Source organism: Hevea brasiliensis, chromosome 16, assembly GCF_030052815.1.
Source record: "Hevea brasiliensis isolate MT/VB/25A 57/8 chromosome 16, ASM3005281v1, whole genome shotgun sequence".
NCBI classification, from domain to species: domain Eukaryota; kingdom Viridiplantae; phylum Streptophyta; class Magnoliopsida; order Malpighiales; family Euphorbiaceae; genus Hevea; species Hevea brasiliensis.
The window spans coordinates 29,989,864-30,010,606 of record NC_079508.1 but is presented as its reverse complement, the minus strand read 5'-3'; the positions used below and the strand labels follow the sequence as shown (position 1 = coordinate 30,010,606).

General features: G+C 37.9%; 1 non-coding gene across 1 annotated transcript; it reads left to right on the top strand.

The window, feature by feature from the left end:
• Nucleotides 1–18,389: 18,389 nt before the first annotated feature.
• LOC131175177 (small nucleolar RNA R71) lies at nt 18,390–18,496 on the top strand. The gene has a single exon (XR_009145339.1). It is a non-coding gene; the product is annotated as a small nucleolar RNA R71 (small nucleolar RNA).
• The last annotated feature ends 2,247 nt before the right edge of the window (nt 18,497–20,743 follow it).

The following is a 20,743-nucleotide window of genomic DNA, read 5'->3' as shown; positions in this document are numbered from 1 at the left end:
TGTACCCGGCAGTGTCTCAAAAGCAAATTCAACTTCCCTTTCTGGTGGCAAACCAGGCAACTCTTCAGGAAATACCTCTGAGAAGTCTCTTGCTGTAGGTATATCACTCAGGTTTGGCTTAGCCTGCCTAGTGTCCACCACATGTGCTAGGTAGGCTTCACAGCCTTTTCTCATCATTCTTCTTGTAACTGTGGCTGAGATAACATTGGACAGGAAATTTGTCCTTTCACCCACAGCAGTGATCTCATTACCCTCAGAAGTTTTCAGAGAAATTCTCTTCAATTTGCAATCAATTATTGCCTGATGACGTGACAACCAATCAATTCCCAAAATCACGTCAAACTCGTGGAAGGGCAACTCAATCAGGTCTACCAAAAATTCATACTCCTGAATCCTTAACGGGCAACCCTTGTATACTTTGTTCACCACCACACTGTGGCCCAATGGATTAGTGACCAGAATGTCTTGGTCACTCTCCCCTACTAGTATCCCCCTTTCTACGGGTAGGTTGATGCAAATGTATGAATGAGTGGATCATGGATCCACTAATGCATGCACAGATGTAGTGTAAAGGGAGAACGTACCCCTGATGACGTCCGAGGCATCTTGCTCCTCCTGAGTTCTAATGGCATAAGCTCCGCAGTGGTCCGTTATCGTGCCTCTCTGCCGCTCGATGCAGCCTCTATGATGGTCCCACTGCGTCAGATTTGCCAGATTTCCTACCCCTTTGTGATGCAGGAGCAGGTCTATCTGCTTGTGTTGGAGCAGCTATAGTAGTTCTGCATGGACAGTTCTTCAACTGATGCTCTGTTGACCCACATCTTAAGCAGGCACCTGTCACTCTCCAACACTCTCCCTTATGCCATGTCAAACAATGTGGACATGCAGAAGATGCTGGGCTGGTCCCCTGAACCCCATCCCTGGAGAGCTGCCCACTGATGGTGTGGACTGATCTCTCCTAGGGGTAAACTATGGCCTGGGCCCCTGAGACTGACCCTGACCTTGTGGTTGACCTAAACTCTGTGCAGGTGGACCCTTGAACTTCTTCCCAAATGCAGGAGATGAATTAGACTGACTCGGGCCCCTCTTCTGCTATCTCTCTCTTCTGGTCTGCTCACTTATTCTCACTTTTTCAACTTTTATTGCAGCTTCCACTAACTTGGTAAAGTTGGTGATTCCCAAGGCAGTGATCATGATCTTTATGTTGTCATTTAATCCCTCTTCAAATCTCTTACACCTTTCGGCCTCATTAGGGACTATCTCCCTTCCGTAGCGGCTCAATCTGACGAATTCCTTTTCATACTCGGCCACTGATAGCTGTCTCTGCCTCAGATTAATGAACTCTCTTCTTTTCTCTTTCAGGTATACACTACCCAAATATTTCTTCTTAAATTCGGAGAGGAAGAAGTCCCAAGTTATAACTTCTGGCTGCACTTCACTGGATACCGTGTCCCACCATTCATATGCATCATCTTGCAACAGAGATACAGCAGCCTTTAAATTTTGCTCTGGGGTGCAGTGGAGTTGTTTTAAAACTCTGCCTGTTCTGTTCAACCAATTCTCGGCTGCAATAGAATCATCTTCTCTCTTGCCAAAGAAGTCCACTGCTCTAAACTTTCTCAATTTTTCTAGATGTGATTTTGGTTGTGGAGGTGGTGGTGGTGGTGCTGGCATTACCCCGACCATTTTTCTGAAGAACTCGGCCATTTTCTGGAACATGGCCTGTGGAGGCTGAGGTGCTCGCTTGAGTCGTGAGCAGTTCTCTCCCATACCCCGGGCCTCACCGCCGCAGTGGAGCATGACTCTCCACTTCCTCCTCAACTACCCTCTAAGATGTAGGGTCCATATCCTATTCAAAATAAGAAAGACAAACAGATCTGCATTAGTGTCACCTCAACTCTTACAAATGCAATGCATGGTATGGACTCAATCTAGGCCCAGAAACGCCTAAACGGTGCTCTGATACCACTAAATGTGACACCCCTTACCCGTCTACAGTATATCCGAGAAAGTTATGTCACACGGCGTACCGGAACACTCTATTTTATCTTAATTAATTTTTATCATAGTTTTGAATATAACTTGTGAAATATAATTCATTTAAGTCATTTATTGAAATTATAATTTATTTGAGGTTCCGAAAATTTTATAGAAAATCCGGCAGAGTACCGGCTAAAAATGGAGAAAACAGTTCTTCGGAACCTGTGAAAAACACTTCCAAAATCATTTCCAAACAATCCCAACTCCATTTCATCAACAAAGTCTCAATATGATTTTCAACAACATTTTCATTACTCAAACATTCATTTCTCATGGTACTCATATACAAACAATAAATAAATACTCGAATTTTTCCATTCATAACCACAATTTTCATTATATACATGAACATCAAAATACATTACATAAGTTCAATTACATATGAGAAAATAAAAGTTAGTTACAAAATACCAAAATGAAACCTAGTGTCCTACCAATGCAATCAGAGATGGTGAGGTGACACGGACACTATGCAGAGTCACAGAGGTCTCACCCACCGCGGTCTATCGGGCTCTCGCAAGATTCCGTAACCAACCTACGCGTGGCAAAAGCAAGGCGCTAAGCAATAATGCTTAGTGGTGCAATAATAAAATAAAAGGAAATAACATAAATAAATATGCATTGAATGTATCGATGTTTTACTTGTTTTGTACTCATTATGATCATTTATTTCGTTAATTTTATCCACTTTCATTCGTTTGGTTGCCCAAGTAACCTATACCAACGATCGGATCGATAAACGGGTAAACCGCACCGGGTATCAAGTACTCGGCCGTCACACCATCGATCACATGTGTATCTCCAGGTGCAACAATGCTAACAAGTCAGAATAATATGAGGCACGAGGCCAAGTCTCAACACAATGTCAAAATGGCTAAAAGCCATAAAATCACTGAATGGCATAATGCCATGTGCGATCGCTAACTGAACCCTATTGGCATGCCAAACTATCCAAACCAATCTTGTTAGGTATACTAGGGCATTTGATACTTTAGAATTCTTTAATTTTTGAATTTCAAGTTTTGATGTTACTATTCACTTCATTAGTCAACAAAAATGTTGACTTTTGCATAGAAAATAGGTACATTGGTTTTGACACTCCCAACATACCACATTTTGCATTCAAAACTTGTTGGCATTAATCACCAATACCATTTCTAAGCTTAAACTAAGGGAGCAGAATTTTTCAGTTTTCATACCTAAAATTTACTGTTCCATTAGTTGCTGTTGCAGTGAGAATTTGAGAAAATGATAAACATGAAAGTTATTCCTTATTTTGTCTAGTTGAATTTCTTTTTTTGAATCACTCCATTTGGAGTTTTGTAGCTCTAGTTATGGTCCAAAAACCACAGCTGGCCGGATTGAAAAATTGCAGAACTGACCATATCTACAGCAAGGAATGGATCAGAACTGCCTTGTTGGATAGGTTCTGGTCATAATTTGGGATAGGTTTCTTCATGAAAGTTGTTTGTCTATATCTTAACTTGTTGCTGTAAACATTTCAGGTCAATTGGGCCATTTTACAATGAGTTATGGCCAAATGAACAATTACTGTTCATTTGGTCATTCTGCAGAATCTGGTTGCAGGACATCCGGATTGGGGCCAGTTTTTGATCCACTCTTTTGGGCATGGTTTCTTCACCAAAATTGTGCCATTATGTGTCTAGTTTCATCTCCAATTGGCCAAACACCAATTGAACCTACACAGCCAGAGTTATGGCAGTCCAAACAGGCTGGACTCACAGCCTCACCGCCGCCTCACTAGGCAAAGATACCAATTCATTTTGTAATACCCTAATTCACTTCAAATTATGGTCAACTTACCTCAAATGGTCACTAATTGACCATTAGAATGTTCACTCACCATTTCATGAGCAAAGTCCAAGTTTCACCCCCAAAACCCTAACCCTAATTGACCAAGGCTCCAATTCATGCATCCCACTCCTAATTTGCTATACTAATCATATAATTTATAAGAGGGGCAGCAATATGTCACTTTAAACCAAAGATTTATCCTTACCCTAACTCATGTCAAGGCTTCCAAAACTTCATGGAATATAACCATGCTTCATTTATTCAATTTTTGTCAAATTTTTAACTTAACTTAGCTCAAATTCATGATTAGAAAGATGTAAAAGCAAAAGTTATGGCACTAACCTCTTTGGTGATTTTCTAAGCTTGTTCACACCTCACTTTCTTCCACTTTCTTTTGTTTTCTTGGCTGCCAAACACTCTAGCAAGGTTGGGTGACAAATTTTAGTGAAGGGACCTAAGGGTTTTGGGGTGAGAAATCAAAGATTGAAGGTATGAGAGAATGAGAGTTATGGAGGAAGAAGGAGAAAGTCACGGCTGGCTGAAGAAGAAGGAGAAAACACCAGAATTTTTGGGTCCATTTTTGTCTCTTTTAATTGTTTTAAGAAGGCTTGTTGAATGGTGATTGGTGGAGGGTATGTAAATGACATCATGTGATGTCATTATCCCTAATTTTCTTCATTTTTCTTTTCTTTTCTTTTCTACCAAATTTCAATTTAATTTTTAGCAATATTTATTCATATTTTAGATCATAATAATTATTTACTTAACTGGACAAGTCGGCCAAAAATCGTCTCTGAAGGCGAAATGACCAAAATGCCCTCCGTTTGGCTTAACGGGTCAAAATTGTCTGTACCGATTGAAAAATTTGTCTAAATATTTTCTTGGCATTATAATGCCATAGGAACCTCAATAACCCTTCTCTGGAGTCCCAAAAATTATTTTATAAATTTTCTCTCGGACTAGGGCTCCTAGTTGCGAGAACCGCAACTTTCCTCTGGGTTACCCATCGCTTGGGCACCGGCTCATTTAACTTGGTTGTATTTTATTTCTAAAATTTTTTCTAAATTTTTCTTATTAATATTTGAGTTATTTATGGTTCCTCACTTTAGTTTAAATATTTTTTCGGACGTTCTAGCTGTCCGGACCGACATCGGTCACCGGAACAGTAGCATGTACGGAGTTGCGACAGGGAGGGTGTTACATAATGTGAATAAATTTATGAAGTATTTGAGATGACAAACTTTGGTTGAATTGTGGACTTAAATTGAATTGTGTTGACTTGAGTTGTTTTTGTGTTGGGAGTTGTGAAAACAATTATTGGAAATGTTTTTATAGGTTTTTGAAGAACTATTTTCTCAAAATACAAACGGCACTCTGCCGAAATTTTTCCAAAATTTGCGGACAAATAAAAATGGACAAGAATTTTTACTAGTTTTGAAACTTGAATTAAAAGTTTTTTAATTCCTACTAAAATGCTCACCACTTTCAAAAAGTAAGAAAATGGTTTTAAAATCCCTTGTAGGGTACTTAATGAGTTATCGGTAGGTGAAATTCGGTAGTTCATTAGGTATTCTACGGGATAATGTTATGCCTTACAGAGGGGTAAGGTGTGACATATTGAGTAGTATCAGTGCAAAGGTTTTAAAATAAATTTTAAACTATGAATTTGAAATATTTTATTGGTAAATATAACTGCTTAAATGTTTGATACATATGACATATTTACATCATGAATATACACTAACGGAGGTCAACCTCCTTGTGTTTGTTATCAGAGAGTAGAAAATTTCTGAAAGTGGAATGGAAGAAGGAGATCACTCCATAGAACAATCTATCGAGGCTGAGGCCCAAGGAGAAGCCCCAGCACTCCCAAATGTGAGTGGGTCAGCCACTCCAGTTCCTACTCTAGCACTGCAGTTTCCTGCTCAGTTTACACAACAGATGGCTGCGTTTTTCTAACAAATGGGGGGAAATGTGCCACCTCAAGCTCAGATGCAAGCACCTGCAACACAACCACAGCCCTCGGCTCGGCAATATGAAAAATTAATGAAATTTGGGGCCACCGAGTTTAAGGGTACTGTGGATCCACTGGAGGCAGAACAGTGGTTAGAGAGAATGGAACAGGTTTTCAAAAAGCTGTAGTGTGTAGAAGAGTTGAAGTTTGAATATTCAGTATCACTTATGCAACGCGATGCTGTAACACCCCTCACTCGTCTGCAGAATAGCCGAGCAAGGCGTGCTACACGGCGTGCCGGAACACCTAGTCTGTGATTATTTCATTTTCTGAGCTCAATTTGATTTTAAGAAGTCTTTTATGTAATATTCATATTATGTTGATACTATTTTCATACTTTGATAAAATCAGTGTTTCAAGATTGGTAATAAAAATTTGGCAAGGTGTCGTCTATATTTCGGACAAACTGTCCTTCCAAACCTGTTGAAAACAATTTAATATGATAATATCAAAATCTCAAATGTTTCATAGTATCTATTTCTCAGTAAGTCAATAGACTTTTATAGTCATTAAACAGTTCCATAATACAGTCCATAATAATTTAAATATATCCAGAAAATCTCCATGTTATTTAATATGTACAAGATATTACAAACTTTAGAGTTTTCATAATATTACAAAATACAGGGCCAAATTTCAAAAATAAAACAAAAGTAAAAAATACAAGATATCCTAAGTCCTACCATGTATGCAATATAGTGCAGATAACTCTGGACTCCTATGCAAATCTGATGTCTCACCTGGTCATAGGTCTGCTGGGCTCCCCAACTGTGTCTCCAATACGCACGCGTTACAAAAGCAGCGTGCTAAGCAATTTTTCTTAGTGGTGCCAAATATAAACAAATATACACTAAAATAAAGTAAATAAAGTGTTTATAAATTTTTGGTGGTGCTGTATGTCAGTAGATTGGATTTAGCTATTTGAATTTAATAGTACTTGAATTAACTGCCTGTGTAGCCTATATACTGGCCAGACTGGATAAACGGATATACTGGCACTGGGTACCTAGTACCTTGGGCCATCACACCATCGGTCACAAAGTGCCTCCCGGTGTGCAAATAGTGTGGCTAAAAAGCCATATAGTCAATCTGGTGATAAGCCAAGAATAAATACACAATATATATAGCCGTAGGCTATTAAAGTCACAGTGCGGCATAATAAGCCGTAAAAACACAGTATGACATGAAGCCATTTACAAAACAGCTGTCAGAATCCTATTAGCATGCCAACCTATCCAAACTAGTCAACTAGGCAAACTAGGGCACATTATAAATTAATTGTTTAATTCATCATTTTTTTTTAAAGTTTACTAGCTATCATGTAATTCATAAGTCAATGCATATGTTGACCTTTTTAGGTACTATGGATAAGTTGTTGCTAGCATCATCATGTCACATATTGTAATTCAATATGCTGCCAATATAGTGCAATTTACCATTTTTACAAGTTGGCATTAATTGCCAAAGTGCTTCAAGCATCATTGTATGTAAATGTCAAATTCTCAATTTTTGGTGTGCTAGATTGGTCTAGCTTAAAGTCCTATTCCTCTTGGTTTTTAGCTTCTGGTCAAAGAAGAAAAATTGTAGCTCTATGTCTTATTGCACATGGGGCAAAATTTAAGGTCATTTCGAGTTGTATAGACCAAGTTATGGTCAATTTACCAAAGCTGGACAGATTGCACCTTTAGTGCAAAATTTGGTCAATTTTAGGTCACTTTGGTTCGGTAGTTTTTGTACCCAAACTTGTGCAAGTCATTTGACTTGGTTCTGGCCTTTTTTGGGCTTTGTGTCTTCATAATAATTGTATATCTATGTCTAAACTAACCATGGTAAAAATTTCAGGTCAATTGGACCTATTTTGAGTGAGTTATGGTCATCCCAAGGACTACTGTTCATATGGTCAAAATCTGGGTTGCAAGGTTGCCATTCCGGGTTTGGTAATTTTTAAGGTCAGTTTGTTGGTAGAATTTTGGCAACATTTCTACATGAAAGTTGGCCTATTTGGTGTCTAGTTTCACCCCCCATTGGCCTCATATCAATTGGGTTCACAGTTTGGCACTTATGACCTAATTTAGGTACTGCCTTCAATACATAACCTGCACAAAGCATATACACTTCCAATTTGATATTCCTTTTCCTCCTCATTACTTCAATATTCAATCAATGACACTTCCATATACATATTGTACACAATTCCAGCAACAATTTTGGGTAGAACATTCAAGTACTCAATGCACACAATTCACCATTATGTTCAACATTCACTTCCATCAAAATTCAACATATCTCAATGTCAATATTACACATACACTTCAACATAATCATACTTCAATATCACTTACACATGCTGCCCACAATTTAACATTAGCATATTTCATTAATAAACTACATATTCACACACAAATTCATGATTTAATAGGCTGCCAAACATGGCAGTTTGCCCAAAGCATTAAGGTTCCTTTTCACACCCTTAATTCAAGCACTACATGCACATACTTAGATTTTAACTTACTACATCCTCCATTTGAGTTAATTAACCATAATTTCCATCCATTAGAGGTAAGAAAAACTCAAATACAACACATAATCATGGCTGCCAAAAATGGACCATTTCATTTCTCAAGATTTTCTTCATTTCTCTTCACCAAAATACTCATCTCAACCTAAACACAAGGTTTACTAAAGCAAGGGAGAGGTTTTGGACACTTACCACTTTTGAAGCTTATCAAAACTTTACCAAATCTTGTTTTTCTTGTTGCCAATATCTTCCCCAAGGTGAATAGGCAAGCTTTAATGAAGGAACCAAGTGAAAATGGTGGCTTGATCATGCACCCATGGAGGTTGCATGTGGGGCGGCCATGGTGGTCTTCAATGGTGAATTCACTTTGGCTAGCTTTCTCTCAAGGTTGAAGATGACCCATTTCTGCCCACTAATGGTTATTTTATGTACCTTATAATGTAGTTAGTGGAGCACTAATCAATTGCTTAATGTTTAATTATACTAAGTTTCCTTTATTTACACATTTATCTCCTTTCTTTCACAATTTACATAATGTATCACAATTTAATTTTTCATGACATTTCTAAAGTGTAATATCATTTATTTTTAATGGACATTGAGGTCAAAAGGCAACTCTAGGTGTCAAATGACTAAAATACCCCACTTCGGGTTATATTCCTGATTTTTCGGTAACACCAATTTTTGTTTGTTTCTCGATTTTTCATTTTTCTTTGTACTAATTTATTAATTTTTCTTTGATATTTCTAGTGACAATTACATTTCAATAAACCTTTATTTATGTCTCAAAATTAAATTCCGAGGGTTCCCCGCTGTCCTGGGGTCGACAATGGGATTCCCAGTACAGTCACCCATCGCTGTAGTGCCGGCTCGTTTAACTTAGCTTCATTTTTTCTCTTTCATTTTTTTTTTATTTTTCTTGTATTTTCTTTTTATTTATTTCATCATTATATGTCTGTTCACTATCACTGAAGTGTAGTTCCAGACATCCTGACTTGCCTGGACTGTTATTTGGCCACTGGAGCAACAGAACGTACAGAACACATACAGTGGGGATGTTACAACTCTTCCCCTCTAAATAAAAATTTCATCCTCGAAATTTACCTGATGTGAAGAGCTGAGGGAACTGTTGCCTCATTGTCTCCTTGCTCTCCCATGTTGCCTCTTCCGTGTTGTGGTGTCTCCATAGGATTTTCACTACTAGAATTGTCTTGTTTCTGAGCTCTTTTACCTCTCGTGCCAAGATTTTAATTGGTTCTTCTTCATATGTCAGGTCAGGTTGTACCACAATTTCTTCTGTTGAGATGACATGTGAAGGATCTGATCTGTATTTTCTGAGCATCGAGACATGGAACACATTATGTATCTTGTCCAGCTCAAGTGGTAAGACTAATCTGTAGGCTACTGGTCTCACACGTTCAATAACTTCATATGGGCCAATAAACCTAGGGCTTAATTTTCCCTTTTTCTTGAATCTCAGCACTTTCTTCCATGGTGATACTTTGAGAAATGCCTTCTCGCCAACTTCATACTCAATGTCTTTTCTCCTCAAGTCAGCATAAGATTTCTGTCGGTCTAAGGCAACTTTCAAATTGGCCTTTATCAGTTTCACCTTTTCCTCTGTCTGTTTTATCAGGTCTGGCCCCACTAGCTTATCTTCACCCAATTCAGTCCAACATACTGGTGTTCTGCATTTTCTACCATACAGTGCTTCATAGGGTGCTATTTGTATGCTAGCTTGATAGCTATTGTTGTATGCAAATTCTGCCAGTGGAAGATATCTGTCCCAGCTTCCTTCAAACTCAATAACACAACTTCTTAGCATATCCTTGAGGACCTGGATTATTCTTTCTGACTATCCATCCATCTGAGGATGAAAGCTGTACTAAAATGGAGTTGTGTGCCCAAGGACTCTTGTAATTTCTTTCAAAATCTAGATGTAAACCTCGGGTCTCTATCAGATATAATGGAAAATGGAATTCCATGTAGTCTAACTACCTCACTGATATATAATTCTGCTAGCTTTTCCAGTGAGTAGTCAGTTCTGACTGGCAAAAAATGTGCTGATTTGGTCAACCAATCCACAATCACCCATACTGCATCATGCTTCTTCTGAGTGAGAGGTAGACCACTAACAAAGTCCATCGTGACTCGGTCCCATTTCCATTCAGGTATGTTTATGGGCTGTAACAAACCTGATGAAACTTGATGTTCTGCTTTAACTTGCTGACATGTCAAACATCTAGTTACATAGTCAACTATGTCTTTCTTCATACCTGGCCACCAGTATCAAAGTTTCAGATCATGGTACATTTTTATGCTTCCAGGTGCATAGCATACACACTGTTATGTGCTTCTCTCAGAATACTGGTTTTCAATTCTTTATCATATGGAACACACACTCTTTCTTTATAGTACAGGCACCCATTTTCTTTCACTTCATATTCAGTTTCCTTCCCTTCAGTGATTTTGCCCATATCAGCCATTAATTTCTCATCTGTCTTCTGCCCATCCTATATCTATTGTAATAGATTCGGCTTCACTTGCAACTCAGCCAAAATAACTCCATCATGAGTTAAGGACAATTGGGCATTCAGAGATCTTAATGCTACAATAGATTTTTCTGCTTAAGGCATCAGCAACTACATTGGCCTTCCCAGGGTGGTAGTCAATCACACAATCATAATCTTTTAGGAATTTAATCCATCGCCTCTGTCTCAAATTAAGTTCCTTCTGGGTTGGCAGATACTTCAGACTCTTATGGTTTGTGTATATGTAGCATTTTTCTCCATACATGTAATGCCTCCATATCTTCAATAAGAAGATAATTGCTGCTAACTCTAAATCATGAGTAGGGTAATTCTTTTCATGTGGCCTTAACTGCTTGGAAGCATATGCGACCACTTTCCCTTCTTGTATGAGTACACACCCTAACCCATTGTGCGAGGCATCACTGTAGACTACAAAGTCTTTTCCCGACACTGGCTATGTTAACACTGGTGCCTCTGTCAACATAGCCTTTAGCCTCTCAAAACTGGCTTGACATTTGTCATTCCAGTCAAATTTCATATTCTTGTGTAGTAATTTGGTCATTAGAGCAACTATCAAGGAAAATCTCTTTACAAATCTTCTATAATATCCAGCTAACCCCAAGAAACTTCTGATCTCAGTTGTATTTCTGGGAGGCTTCCATTCCATCACTGCTTCAATCTTCTTGGGATCCACTCTAATCCCTTCAGTTGATACTACATGTCCAAGGAATGCAATCTCATTTAACCAGAACTCACACTTGCACAATTTAGCATACAGTTTCTTCTCTTTCAGACTCTGCAGAACAATTCTCAAATGCTCTTCATGTTCTGCTTTATCCTTGTAATACACCAGGATGTCATCAATGAAGACCACTACGAACCGATCTAAGTATGGATGGAAGATACGGTTCATCAGGTCCATGAATGCTACTGGAGCATTTGTTAACCCAATTGGCATCACCAGGAATTCATAATGCCCATATCGGGTTCTAAATGCAGTCTTAGGCACATCTGCATCCTTAACCCTTAGCTAATGATACCCTGATCTGAGATCAATCTTAGAAAATACACCGACTCCCTTCAACTGATCAAACAGATCATCAATTCTAGGCAACGGATACTTGTTCTTCACTGTTACTTTGTTTAACTGCCGGTAGTCAACACATAACCTTAGTGTCCCATCTTTCTTCTTTACAAACAGTACCGGAGCTCCCCACAGTGACACACTGGGGCGTATGAACCCCTTGTCTAGTAATTCTTGTAACTAGATTTTCAACTCTTTCAATTCAGCAGGTGCCATCCTATACGGAGCAATTGAAATCGGAGCTGTACCCAGCATATTCTCAATGGCAAATTCAACTTCCCTTTCTGGTGGCAAACTAGGCAATTCCTCAGGAAATACCCCAAAGAAATCCCTTATAGTGGGTATGTCAGACAAGTTAAGTTTACCCTGCTTAGTGTCAACCACGTGTGCCAGATAGGCCTCACACCCTTTTCTCAACCATCTCCTTGCAACTGTAGCTGAGATGACATTGGACAAGAAATCTGTCCTTTCGCCCACAACTATTATTTCTTCGTTCTTAGCAGTTTTTAGAGAGATTCTTTTCAATTTACAATCTACTATTATCTGATGATGGGATAACCAGTCCATTCCCAAAATCACATCAAACTCATGGAAAGGCAGTTCGATTAAGTCTGCTGAGAACTCTTCCCCTTGAATCTTCAATGGACAGCCCTTATACACCTTGTTTACTGCCACACTGTGGCCTAGTGGATTTGTGACCAGAATGTCTTGGTCACTTTCCTCTACTAGTATTCCCTTTTCTACGGGTAGCTTGATATAAATATATGAATGAGTAGATCCAGGATCCACTAATGCATGCACAAAAGTATTATAGAGGAGGAATGTACCCTTGATGACATCTGGAGCATCCTGTTCCTCCTGTTCCCTTATAGCATAGGCTATGGCTAGTTTTCTGCCTTCTGCTCTCTCCACAGACTCTGACACAGGTTTCTGTGAAGTACCGGCTGCCTCAGCCTTACCCAGCTTTCTACCCCTTGGAGCTGGAAGGGCAGGCTTATCAGTTGATACTAGAGTGGATGTAGCAGTTCTGCGAGGACAATCTTGGACTAGATGGTCTGTAGATCCACACCGTAAATAAGCACCTATCATCCTCCAACATTCGCCCTTATGCCATTTTTGGCAATGTGGGCAAGCAACAGATACTGTTGGGGCTGGTCCCCTAAATCCGGTCCCTGGAGAGCTAGCCACTGAAGGTGTGGACTGGCCTCTCCTTGGTGCAAACTGAGATTTGGGCCTCTGTGACTGACCCTGACTTGGTGCTCTACTGAAACTCTGAGTAGGCGAACCTCTGAATTTCTTACTAGGGGCAGAAGATGTACCGGTCTGACCCTGACCTCTTTTCTGCTGTCTATCCCTTCTGTTCTGCTCATTCATTCTAACTTTTTCAACCTTTAGTGCAGCTTCCACTAATTTCGCAAACTCTGTAATCTCCAAGATTGTAATCATTACTTTAATGTTATCATTGAGTCCTTCCTAAAATCTCTTGCATCTCTCTGCCTCTTTAGGGACTATTTCTCGCCCATAGTGGCTCAGTGTGACAAATTCTCTTTCATATTCAGTCACTGTCAGCTATCTCTAGCTTAGGGTAATAAACTCCCTTCTCTTCTCTTTCAGGTATACACTGCCCACATACTTCTTTCTGAACTCAGTGAGAAAGAAATCCCAAGTTATCTGTTCTGGTGGCACCTCACTAGTTACTCTATCCCACCACTGGTATGCATCATCTTGCAGTAGTGATACAACAGCTTCCAAATTCTGCTCTGGAGTACAATGAAGTTGTTTCAAGAATCTTCCAGCTCTGTCCAACCAGTTTTCAGTTGTGACAGAATCATCTTCCCTTTTGCCCAGAAAATCCACTGCTCCAAACTTCCTGAGTCTCTCCATATGAGATTTTTGATGTGGAGGTAGTGGTGGTGGCATAACTCCTACCATCTGTCTAAAGAACTCAGCCATTTGCTGAAATGTGGCTAGTGCACCTGGTACTAGGAGAGCAGGTTCCCTCCTGTCTCCTGATTCGATCATAGATGGAGCATGACTTTCCACTTTCTCATCGACAGCTCTCTATGATGTGGAGTCCATATTCTGATCAAAATAACAAAACAAATCAAAAGATCTGCATTAGAGTCATCTTAACACTTACAATGCAATGCATGATATACAATCTATATAGGTCCAGAAATGCCTAAACCGTGCTCTGATACCACTAAATGTAACACCCCTCACACGTCTACAGAATAGCCGAGCAAGGCGTGCTACACGGCGTGCCGGAACACCTAGTCTGTGATTATTTCATTTCCTGAGCTCAATTAGATTTTAAGAAGTCTTTTATGTAATATTCATATTATGCTGATACTATTTTCATACTTTGATAAAATCAGTGTTTCAAGATTGGTAATAAAAATTTGGCAAGGTGCCGTCTATATTTCGAACAAACTGTCCTTCCAAACCTGTTGAAAACAATTTAATATGATAATATCAAAATCTCAAATATTTCACAGTCTCTATGTCTCAGTAAGTCAATAGACTTTTACAGTCATTAAACAGTTCCATAATACAGTCTATAATAATTTAAATATATACAAAAAATCTCCATGTTATTTAATATGTACAAGATATTACAAACTTTAGAGTTTTCATAATATTACAAAATACAGGGCCAAATTTCAAAAATACAACAAAAGTACAAAATACAAGATATCCTAAGTCCTACCATGTATGCAATGTAGTGCAGATGACTCTGGACTCCTGTGCAGATCTGATGTCTCACCTGGTCATAGGTCTGCTGAGTTCCCCAGCTGTGTCTCCAATACCTACGCATTACAAAAGCAACACGCTAAGCAATTTTACTTAGTGGTGCCAAATATAAAGAAATATACACTAAAATAAAGTGTTTACGAATTTTTGGTGGTGCTGTATGTCAGTAGAATGGATTTAGCTATTTGAATTTAATAGTACTTGAATTAACTACCCGTGTAGCCTATATACTGATCAGACTGGATAAATGGATATACTGGCACTGGGTACCTAGTAACTCGGGCTGTCACACCATTGGTCACAAAGTGTCTCCCGGTGTGCAAATAGTGTGGCTAAAAAGCCATATAGTCAATCTGGCGATAAGCCAAGAATAAATACACAATATGTATAGCCGTAGGCTATTAAAGTCACAGTGCGGCATAATAAGTCAGAAAACACGATGGCATGAAGCCATTTACAGAACAGCTGTCAGAATCCTATTGGCATGCCAACGTATCCAAACTAGTCAACTAGGCAAACTAGGGCACATTATAAATTAATTGTTTCATCAATTTTTTTAAAGTTTACTAGCTATCATGTAATTCATAAGTCAATGCATATGTTGACCATTTTAGGTACTATGGATAAGTTGTTTCTAGCATCATCATGTCACATATTGTAATTCAATATGCTGCCAATATAGTGCAATTTACCATTTTTACAAGTTGGCATTCATTGCCAAAGTGCTTCAAGCATCATTGTATGTAAATGTCAAATTCTCAATTTTTGGTGTGCTAGATTGGTCTAGCTTAAAGTCCTATTTCTCTTAGTTTTTAGCTTCTGGTCAAAGAGCAAAATTGTAGCTCTATGTCTTATTGCACGCGGGGCAAAATTTCAGGTCATTCCGAGTTGTATAGGAATGCCCTTTTTTTATATTTGAAATTGATGCTTCTCTCTTGTCAAAGTTACTTTTTTTTTTTCCAACCATCACCTTCAGAAAAGTACCTTGCTCATATCCTAGCTAGCTTTTAGCCTGAGAATCAATATGGGGTTCATGAAGACCCCTAGTTAGTTTGCTTAACTAAAATAGCGGAGCAATTTTCAAGTTCAACATTTTATTTCCCCCAATTTATGCATCTACATATTATAAAGTACCCTGATAGATTAAACAAAGTTTTAAAATATACATGACATTAGTTTAAAGCACACATAACTAATCATTTCACCATTAAATCAAGCCTAAATGATTTATGCAAAAAAAAAAAAAAATTGCTCTATGGTATGGAGAAGAGGGAAAATGCATCATTAAAGTTACTATTACTTTGCCTAAAATCTAAAAAATTCAATCTAAAATAGAAGTCATTTCAAGGACAAAGCACTTCTCTCCAAGAGTTAATATAGAATCATGAATCAAGCTTATAAGAACAAATTTTATTTTATTTTATTTTATTTTATTTTTTTATTTTTTATTTTAAACAATTAAATAGATTGCAGCAATAAATTTCTCCTCCCCCACACTTAAAACTCACATTGTCCCCAATGTAAAGCCCAAATGCAAAAGAAAAGAAAAAAAAATTCTAGAAAATAAAATAAAATAAGGAAAAGAAAAAAAAATCTGATTGTAGATAACAAGCCAGCCATGGGTTGCCTCCCAGGAAGCACTTTTGTTTATCATCATTAGCTCGACATGGCAAAGCTCCTTAATCCACTGAATGCTCTTGAAACCCCTCATAAAATGGCTCGAGTTCATGACCATTGACCTTGGAAACTTTGTTAGTTCCTAATCTTTGAATTTCAACTGCACCATAAGGAAACACATTAGTAGCAAGAAAGGGTCCAATCCAACGAGAATGCAACTTACTAGGCATCGGCTTCAATATGGAATTATACAATAAAACTTTTTGCCTAATCACAAACTGCTTCCTTAGTTTGTCATGGAATGCCTTTGTCTTTTCTTTATAGATCGTAGAATTCTCATAAGCCTTAAGGCGAATTTCCTCTAATTCATGCAATTGTGATTTTCTTTCTAACTCATCCTCCATGCTTAACTCAAAAATATCTTGCACAAATGTATCAACAATATCAATAGAAAAGACAGAAAAGTCGGAATGATCATTAGCAGGATACTTCATGGAGTCAAATATATTAAATTTGACAGTCTCTCCATCAAACTCCTTGGTTAAGGCACCCTCATCCACATTAATTTTTATCTTGGCAGTTTTTAGGAAAGGTCTTCCAAACAAAATCAAAGCTGAATTCGATGAGAGAGCACTATCATCCTCCATATCTAGAATGTAAAAATCTACAGGAAAAATCAATTCTCTAACCTACACCAACACATCCTCAACAACTCCCAATGAGTAAGCATTAGAATGATCAGCTAACTGAATAATGACACTTGTTTCTTTCAAAGGACCCAAATTTAAAATTTGAAAAACTGAATTTGACATAACATTAATAGATGCTCCTGAATCTGCCATCGCACTTTCAAATTTAGAATCACCTATTTTGCAGGGAATAGAAAACGAACCTGGATCCTTACACTTAGGGGGTATTTTTCGCTGAATCAATGCCGATACATTTTCCCCCACACTGATCTTCTCATTATTTCTCAACTTGTGCTTTGTAGTGCATAATTCTTTAAGGAATTTAGCATACTTGGGGATTTGTTCGATCACATCAAGTAAAGGTATATTGACCTCTACCTTCCTGAAAGTCTCCAAAATTTCTTTCTCTTGTTCTTCTTTCTTCGTCTTGGCCAACTTGCAGGGGAATGGAGGAAGAACATAATTATTAACCTTATTCAGTTTAGGTTCAGTATTTACCTCAACTTTAGGAACTTCAGACTCTTTTGCTCCTTGCTTTTTCTTTTTCGTTGACTCATGTGGAGTATGGTTATTAACTTCTTTCCCACTCTGCAATAGTATAGCACTCGCATTTTCTCTGGGGTTCATGATTGTTTGTGATGGAAGCTTTCTGGAACCTTGAGCATCCAGCTTACTCACAGATGAGGCTAACTGACCAATCTGCCACTCTATGTTTTGAATGCTTTTTCTGGTCTCCTGTTGAAACTGTTGTGTATTGTTAGCTAAAGCCTTAACAATTTCATCAAGTGACATACCTTGATTTAAGGGAGGCGGAGGTGTTTGATTCACTTGTCTCTACTGCTAGTATCGGTTTTGCACCGGTTGATTCCCATAACTCAAATTGGGATGATCTCGCCATCCTGGATTATAAGTATTCGAATAGGGATCATACCTGCATTGTGGCTGTCCATAATGTCCTACTGCATTAGCATGTTACATTGATTCATCCTCTTGTAACGTAGGACACATGTCAGTAGCATGACCTGAACCCGAACAAATTCCACATACCTTAACAGTTTGCATGTTCTCTACAGCTAACTACCTCACCAAAGAAGTTAAATCAGAAATCTATTTCTTAAGGTTAGATGTACTTACCTCATTAACCTTCATAGGTGTGTGATCCATTCACATTCCAAACTACTGAGAATTTGTTGTCATGTTAGCAATCAGCCTTCTTGCCTTTTCTGGTGTCTTGTCAATCAAAGCTCCTCCACTAGCAGCATCTATCATACTGCAGTCCATTGGTATAAGTCCCTCATAGAAATACTGAATCAAGAGCTGCTCAATTATTTGATGATGGGGATAACTTGCACACAGTTTCTTAAATCGTTCCCAATACTCATACAAACTCTCTCCATTGTACTTTCGGATGCCACAAATTTCTTTTCTTATGTTGGCAGCATGGGAAGCAAGAAAATACTTCTCCAGAAATATCTACTTCATCCCATTCCATGAGTTGACGGATCTAGAAGGAAGGTAATACAACCAATCTTTAGCTGTGCCTTCCAGTGAGAAAGGAAAAGCTCAAAGCTTGATTTGATCCTCTGAAACTCCTTGAGGTTTCATGCTGGAACACACAACATGAAATTCCTTTAAATGCTTATGTGGATCCTCACCTGCAAGACCATGAAATTTAGGCAACAAATGGATTAGTCCAGATTTTAACTCAAAAGCAACATTTAAAGCAGGGCATTGAATACACAAAGGCTGTTGGTTTAGATCAGGAGCAGCCAACTCTTTCAAAGTTCTAGCAGCCATGGTTTCATTTTCAGAATTTGAATCTAAATCCGAATCCGAATTTAACTCCCTTGGAAATTAGACTCCTTCAGATGTACTCGGAATCTGCCTAGCTTGCTTAGCTAATTTTCTCAACCGTTTAGCTGTTTTTTCAACTTTTGGATTAAAGATCAATTCACCAAATTGAGAAGTTCTTGTCATAAACAAAAAGAAATTAAAGTAAATACAGAAAAATGCCTCAAAATCCTAGAAAATGATGGAATTTGGCCTCAAGAGGGTGGGGCAAAAAAATCCTTTTGATTTATTTGTCTTAATCAGAATGTCATTTCCTTCAAAATAGGTATGGGCCGCTCTCCAAATTCAACCAAAATTCTTGATGAATAGTAACACTATAATTTTTTTTTCGAAAACCTAAAAACATCAACAACTCACAAACAAAATTAATAACAGAATATCTTAACACTAAAAACACAAAATCTAATAAATTTTAGTCCCCAGCAACGGCGCCAAAATTCTTGATGGCTGTTGAATCCACTAGAAATTAAATTAATTGAAATCACCAATTATAAAATATTTTCTGTAGTAAGGGGTAAATCCAGGTCGAACCCTAGAGATTGAATTATTAAATTTCATGCGCTTGTGTAATGAAAAAAGAAATAAAGGTTGGGGGGGGGGGGGGAGGGTAATTCGCAATCCAAAGAAGAAATCAAAAATCAGAAATTAAGAACTAAAATTAAATATGAAACTCTCAAATTAAACAAACTTCAGTCCAAATTAATTCTCATTCCAATGCATTGATTTGATTATAGACAAAAGAAATACAATTATCTCTTATTGAATACTTAACGTAGATTTACCAAACAGCAAGGTAAACTCCTGACTTCCCTATACTCATAAATTCGAGCCCAGCACTCTTGTTGACTCTAATTATTAACTGAATTGGTATTAAGCAATCCTCATCAAATTAATAACTGCTTTAAGAATAGAAAGTAGTTAAGTTGAACAACAATTTATAAAGCATAAATCATTTAATTCACCCTATTGTTTCCTTAGGTTATTATAGAAAACTGGGATCATAATCAATAAAACCTAATTACTACTCATGTTCAATCTTACACAATAATTATGGATTGTGAAGATGAACTAGCAATTGATCACATCAAATAATTAAGTAATAGGTACTTTTAGCAAATCATTCAATAGATCAAAGACAATGAAATCAGAAAACAAAAGATATTCAAAGGCATAAATTAAATTAAGAACCTGGTCTCACAAATCAAGCAAAAGAACTTGAATCCCTTGAACTGAATTAAAAACTTAGCCACTCATGTTCATGGCTTACAGAAAATTGAAGAAGAAATCTAAAAAAAAGAATGGAGAATGAAGGTGTTTTTGAGATCGAGAGGTTGCTGAATGGTTGTTTTTTAGCTGCTTCCCAAAGATGCATTTATAATAAAAAACCTAATCCCAAAAATAAGAACCAAACTAGGAAAAGTTTTGAAATTCAAAAGAAAGATTTTCAACCTGCATTCACATCTCTGAAATCAAGGCCATTTTTCAATGATTTCCTTTCTGAATCTGTCTCTCCACTCTTCAGGAAAGTTGTAGCCCTATTTCTTAGCTTTCCAACGGATACTCATTTGCCCAAATCCCAGGTCTACAGCCCAAGTTATGGCCCAAAAATCGAGACTAGTTCAGACAGATGGTCCAGCCCATAGTGACAACTTCATTGCCATTTTTCATAATTAAAATGGACTCATCTCACGTCTAGCCCTTCATAGAAGTTGTAGACGTAGCTCTTGGTTCAATTGGGTTTCGGCTTGCTTCATTTGGACGTCTGGAACTCCAGATACAAAATAAATACTGAAACTGGTCATGACACATCAAGTCTGGGCTTTTGCAATA